The sequence below is a fragment of the Bos indicus genome, chromosome 1, assembly GCF_029378745.1.
Source record: "Bos indicus isolate NIAB-ARS_2022 breed Sahiwal x Tharparkar chromosome 1, NIAB-ARS_B.indTharparkar_mat_pri_1.0, whole genome shotgun sequence".
Taxonomy (NCBI): Eukaryota; Metazoa; Chordata; class Mammalia; order Artiodactyla; family Bovidae; genus Bos; species Bos indicus.
The window spans coordinates 63,030,061-63,036,738 of record NC_091760.1 but is presented as its reverse complement, the minus strand read 5'-3'; the positions used below and the strand labels follow the sequence as shown (position 1 = coordinate 63,036,738).

Genomic DNA, 6,678 nt, shown 5'->3' with positions numbered 1-6,678 from the left:
GTATCCATTTATACCTATTTTGGTATAATTGACATTTTCAGTTTAGATACATAAAATTCCAGAAGAAAGTAAGTTTACTTTTACTGTAGCACCTAAAGACATTTATCCTGTCTTCCATAATTTTTGTTAAAACCCCAGTAGTCATTTTTATAGTTATTCATTCAAATGCAGTGTATCTTTTCAATCCCTTCATTGGACTTCTTTGGGCTTCCCTGGTGGCTTAGAGGTTAAAGTGTCTGCCTCCAATGCAGGAGACCCGGGTTCGATCCCTGGGTCGGGAAGATCCCCTGGAGAAAGAAATGGTAACCCACTCCAGTACTCTTGTCTGGAGAATCCCATGGACGGAGAAGCCTGGTGGGCTACAGTCCACGGGATCGCAAAGTGTTGGACACGACTGAGCGACTTCACTTTCACTCTCACTTTTGGGCTTCTTTAAACTCTTCTCTTTGCCTTTTGTTTTAAGTAATGTTGCTGTTCTCTCATCAACGTATTGTTTTCTTTATATTTATCCTACTTGGGATTTGTATAGCTTCTTAAAAAAGAGGCTTGATGTTTTGATCTGATTTGAAATGTTCATTGCCGGTATCTCTTCAAATATTGCTTCTGTTTCTGTTTTCTATCCATTACTCACATGCTGGAGTTCCATCTGCTGTTAGCCATATATTGAGCTCATAATTTCAGTTACTGAATCTTTTTTAGTTCTAGAATTCCTGTTTCATTGTTTAAAAATTCTGTTTCACAGGTGAAATTCCGTTTTGTTGTGTTATCTACGTACTGATTTTTAGTCATAGTTATTTAAATCCATGCCTGACAGCTCTAGCTTTTATTCTTCATCTGTGAGTCTGTTTCTGTTGTCTGTTCATGTATCTTTTTTATTTCTATATTATCTTTCCGTTTCCTGACATAGTTGGTGATATTTTATTAAGTGCCAGACATTGTGAGTGGTGACTTCTGGAGGCTTTGGATGATGAGAGGTAAAAAATTGTCTTTCTTCAGGGAAAAGTTAATTTTCCTCTGGAAGACAAACTAGTGTTTCTTAAACACTTTAAACTAGTTCCTTAATAAGAGACAGTTTGTTTCCTAATTACTCACCCATAAATTGTAATAACTCAGATATACTGTATGCTGCTGCTGCTAAGTCACTTCAGTCATGTCCGACTCTGTGCGACCCCATAGACGGAAGCCCATGAGGCTCCCCTGTTCCTGGGATTCTCCAGGCAAGAACACTGGAGTGGGTTGCCATTCCTTCTCCAATGCATGACTGTATATATATATGAATGTCTGTATATCTATGTTTTTTACAAAAAAAGAGTAAGTATATATCTTAATTTTATTATATACAGAACTGAAAATGACAATAAAAATTAAGAGCTAACATTTAAAAAGTTATTAATTTAACATTAACACTTTTAACTTTTAATATATTAAATTACAAATGCAAATTAGATGCTTAGGTAAATGCATAATAACAGTAATATAATCATATTTAAAAATCATTTAAAGCTAGTGTTTCTTCACTAAGACAGTTGAAAGCATTCATTTCTTAACACTATTTTAGTAAATTTGAATTTTAGCTTTTGCATGATATGGGAAAATAAGTTTTAATAGATATTCTAATATTCTTGGCATTTGTTCTTTCAAGCCCTTGACATAATTAATGATGGTTGGATAATTTTTATAGAAATAAATAATAAAATATAAACAATTTTTATTTAATTTTCAAAGTGCATGTCACATAAAAATGTACTGAGGATCAAACATAAAATAACCTATATAAGGTACTCATGTTTTAGGCACATACCAGCTTCTTCTTAAAATGACTTCAGTATTGAACAATCAAGAGAAAATCCCCCAATTATAACCATCTAGTCACCATAATTTTATACTACTGATCTTGCATTCACTTTATGTATCTTTTGTGAACTCAATGTCAATATTATTCATGTGAAAGTCCAGAAAACCAAATGACAGAAAATGAATATTAAAGGATAAGATTTTATTGCATAGAGTTGGGTTTTGGAGGAAAGTGAACTAATATTTAAGATTTTCTCTTACCACCAAAAGCGTCAGTCTTACTCCTTTCAGTTCAGTTTAGTTCAGTCACTCAGTCGTGTCTGACTCTTTGCAACCCCATGGACTGCAGCACACCAGGATTCCCTGTCCAACAACAACTCCCAGAGCTTGCTGAAACTCATGTCCACAGAGTTGGTGATGCCATCCAACCATCTCATCTTCTGTCGTCCCCTTCTCCTCCTGCCTTCAATCTTTCCCAGCATCAGGGTCTTCTCCAAGGAGTCAGTTCTTTGCATCAGATAGCCAAAGTATTGGAGTTTCAGCTTTAGCATCAGTCCTTCCAATGAATATTCAGGACTTATTTCCTTTAGGATTGACTGGTTTTACAGTATTAGCCTTGTTGAGAATGCATGGATTAGAGAGCTTTCTTAACCTAGTAAGGCACTAAGATGGCTTGAGGCTGATTTTCAGCCTTTGTGACTAAGCTGTATACTTTCAGAACTCCTGACAAAAAACATAGGGTATTGATTACTGATCCCTCTTTGACTGGTACTTAACTCCAGTTTTTGTCTCCACGTTACCTTGAGACTGTTGAAAGCTCTCCTTAACTTTATAGACTCTTATGTGCATGCATGCTAAGTCACTTCAGTCGTGTCTGACTCTTTGTGACCCTATGGACTGTAGCCCACCAGGCTCCTCTGTCCAGCAAGATTTCCCAGGCAAGAATACTGGACTGGGTTGCCATGGGGATCTTCCTGGCCCAGGGATTGAACCCACATTTCTTATGTCTCCTACATTGAAAAGAAGGTTCTGTACCACTAGTACCACCTTGGAAGCCTGTTGTGGACTCTTAGTTGCATTTATTTATGGTTTCTCGGTCACTTGCCTAGTATAATTTTGAATTTTTAAATGACTCAAAGGAAAAAGTGGTATATACAGATGGCTTCCCTTCTCTGTAGTTCCCCTTTTCCTTCAATCTCAGCCCCTAGTGCTCTGACTGCCTTGGTAATTCTGAACTTTGTCTTCCATCTCCTTGATATCGTAAGCCTGTCAAAAGTTTTGAGCGCCTACTTTCAGTTTTCATTCTCAATCCTGCCCAGTTTACCAGTTGGCCAGTGCCTTGAGGGGAAGAACAGTGGAGAAAGTTGAATTTTCCTTGATATGTTTTTCTTCTCAGGATCTTGGATCATTACATTATGGCTGCCTTAGTTGCTCTCTGATCCATTTACTTAACTTTTTGTATTTTATCCAGGTTTTATATTTGTTCACAGTGGGGATAGTTAGTCTGTTACAAGATACTTTATCATAGCTGGAAGTAGACAGCTCAATCCAATGATGTAGATTAGTGACAGGATTGATTAGCTTCTGACAGAGGAGAATGGGAAGATCTCAAGGCTGGATAGACAGATATTAACAAAGGTTCAATGTCAAAATAACTATTATATTTTATGTTTATTTTTTCTCCTACTGTGAGCCTCACATACTTTTCATGGTGTTATTTATATGCTGTATTTTAATAGAAATCAATGGAGAAGTGGAATTAATAAAAAATTTGCTTTCTATGTACCTTTAAAATATATTGAATATGTGAAATGAAACCTTTGTCTTGTTGAAGTGATGCCACTATTTTCATAACCAGCCCTGGAAAGCTAAAGTTTTCTTGAATTATTTGGAGTGGTACACTAAGAAATGGTGTGTTTATATTTGTTACCTTTTTTTTCTAATAATTTGGGATTGAATCTACACTAAAACCTTTTCAGTTCTACCGTTTATTACCTTTTTCTTTTCTTTTATGCCTCTGGTCTAATTCTCTGTCAGCAGTCATAAATGCAAGGTTCATTTTATTTCAGTTTTATCCCATCTCCTTCCATAGCTGAACTACAACATTGAACTGTTCTCAAGTCACTCACAGATGCTATTAGAAAACTGTTTCATCTCTTCAGTTCCTAATATTGTCTCTTTTTTTGTTCTTTTAAAGAAAATGGTACCGTGTGTGTTCCTGGTCAGTCATAAAGGTCTAATGCTGTTGTCTTCTCTTTGAGGCCTGTTTATAGCACCTAATTCCACTGATAAAATGTGACCTCATGTGTTGTTATGAAAGGCATTGCAAATATAGCTTTTACTATTTTTTTTTTCCTTTGCAGTTTCCTATGAAATAAGACAAGAGTCCAACTTATTTTCTCAGTGCTTTGCCACTTTTGGAGAAGGAAATGGCAGCCCACTCCAGTATTCTTACCTGGAGAATGCCATGTACGGAGGAGCCGGGAAGGCTGCAGTCCATGGTATAGCAGAGTTGGACACGACTGAGCGACTATCACCCACTCAATCACTTGCCACTTTTAAAGTAGTTAGTGTCTATGTGTATATCTAATTAAAATATTTAATAGTTTTGTTATTTAAATAAGAGTTACTAGCCTTTTCTCTATGTTCTTTGTTAAATAATTTTAGGTTTTTCTTCATCCCTTCAACATTATAAATTAAGTGAGTTAAGGAGTTGCTCTGTTTTGAAGGTGGCTACCTTGGTAGCTCAGATGGTAAAGAATCTGCCTGCAATTTGGAAGACCCAGGTTTGATCCTTGGGTCAGGAAGATCCCCTGGAGGAGGAAATGGCAACCCACTCCAGTATTCTTGCCTAGAGAATCCCATGGACAGAAGAGCCTGGCAGGCTACAGTCCAACAAAGACTTGGACTCAACTGAGTGACTAACACTTTCTGTTTTAATAGCTTCCGCTCTAGTGGTAAACACAGTAACACAAATGCTGCTCTTGGAGAGAGGAGACCAAAGACCCTGACTGTCTGGACAGCCTAGTCTGCAGAAAGGAGGCAGGACATGTCCCTCTTTGATTATTTTCTTATAAGAGAAATAGATTAGAAACAAATGTATGAAGTCAAGGACAGGAGGTGATTTGAACACATGCCGATGTGCTGGAGCCATTTTAAAGACACTAATCTCCTAGTTCTTGGAGAAAATGGACCAGCTCCTGTCTCTGATCCCTGTGCCTGCTTGATCTCGGAGTACAGACTGTGGTGGGAAAGTGAGGGGTGCTGTGGACTGGGTGTTTGAGTCCCCACTCAAATCAGATATTGAAGCCCTCATTGCCAGTGTGTTGGTATTTGGAGGTGGCCTTTGGGAGATAATAAGTCATGAGGGGAGCAGGGAATTGTATCCCTGTCCTCAGAAGGAGAGACATCAGAGAGAGGCTCTATTCCTTGGCCATGTAAGGAAGCAGCAGGAAGATGGCCATCTGCAAAGTAGGAAGTGGGTTCTCATTCACTACCAGATCCACCAGCACTCAGCTTTGCACTTCCCAGCCTCCAGACTCTGAGAGATAAATGTCTGTTGTTTAGGTCACCTATTCTTTGTTTTGCTATAGCAGCCTGAAAAGCTTAAGATAGCGAGAGACAGCAAAGGACATCCTCACAAAAGGAGAAAGAGCAAAGAGAGGACGGAACCATTTGCTCAAGAAGCAGGTTGTTTCAGGATCCTTTTGAGGTGTCTGGGAGTAAAACAGACTGGCCTACGGAATGGAGTCTCCCTTGTTGAGAAATATCTCACCCACTAAGTCACAATTTCATTAACAGAGTGTGTGTTTATTTGTGGAGGATATGTGTGTGTGCTGAAGAGATACTGGTAAAAATTGGGTCTAATTCTTTGTTTTCACAGAGATTTTACAGCTCTCATCATTAGCACTCCCTTGGCTATATGTATTCCATCATCCACTTAGATGGTGAAACAGAAAGGTTGAGTTTGAACCTCAAAGTTCAGTTTCAGTATATAAAACACAATCCTTTACAGAATTACATGACAATGTGAGGAAAAAAATGGAAGAAAAGTTGCTTATTCATCTTTTCTATACTTTAATCATAGAAGTGACTTGAGTTTCTATACATGCAAAAAAAAAAACAAACTGCAGAATTTTAAAAAATATGTATGCTTATAGCCATTGAAATTTGTAGAGATACATAAAACACTGTTTCTAGAAAACCAGAAAAAATAATAATTTCTAATTATAAATAAGAACTTGTTTTTAAAATTATTTATTTTATTTTATTTATTTATTTTTTTATCAGCCTGGTCAAAAATTTTATTTTAAGCCTTTTAATTATGAAATTGTCAAGTAGATTTTTTTTTCTTTTTTCTTTTTTTTTTTTTTAAATTTTATTTTATTTTTAAACTTTACATAATTGTATTAGTTTTGCCAAATATCAAAATGAATCCACCACAGGTACACATGTGTTCCCCATCCTAAACCCTCCTCCCTCCTCCCTCCCCATACCATCCCTCTGGGTCGTCCCAGTGCACTAGCCCCAAGCATCCAGTATCATGCATCGAACCTGGACTGGCATCTTGTTTCATACACGATATTTTACATGTTTCAATGCCACTCTCCCAAATCTTCCCACCCTCTCCCTCTCCCACAGAGTCCATAAGACTGTTCTATACATCAGTGTCTCTTTTGCTGTCTCGTACACAGGGTTATTGTCACCATCTTTCTAAATTCCATATATATGCGTTAGTATACTGTATTGGTGTTTTTCCTTCTGGCTTACTTCACTCTGTATAATTTGGAGGATAATTATTTTACAGTATTGTGATGGTTTTTGCCATACATAAATTTGTGTTCACCATTTATAGATCACAAGGATGCTCCACTGTTAATGTCA

The 6,678-nt window shown here is 37.2% G+C and overlaps 1 non-coding gene across 1 annotated transcript; it reads left to right on the top strand.

Moving 5' to 3' along the window:
* The first annotated feature begins 209 nt into the window (after positions 1-209).
* On the top strand, positions 210-281 carry TRNAW-CCA (transfer RNA tryptophan (anticodon CCA)). Its single transcript has one exon. It is a non-coding gene; the product is annotated as a tRNA-Trp (tRNA).
* The last annotated feature ends 6,397 nt before the right edge of the window (positions 282-6,678 follow it).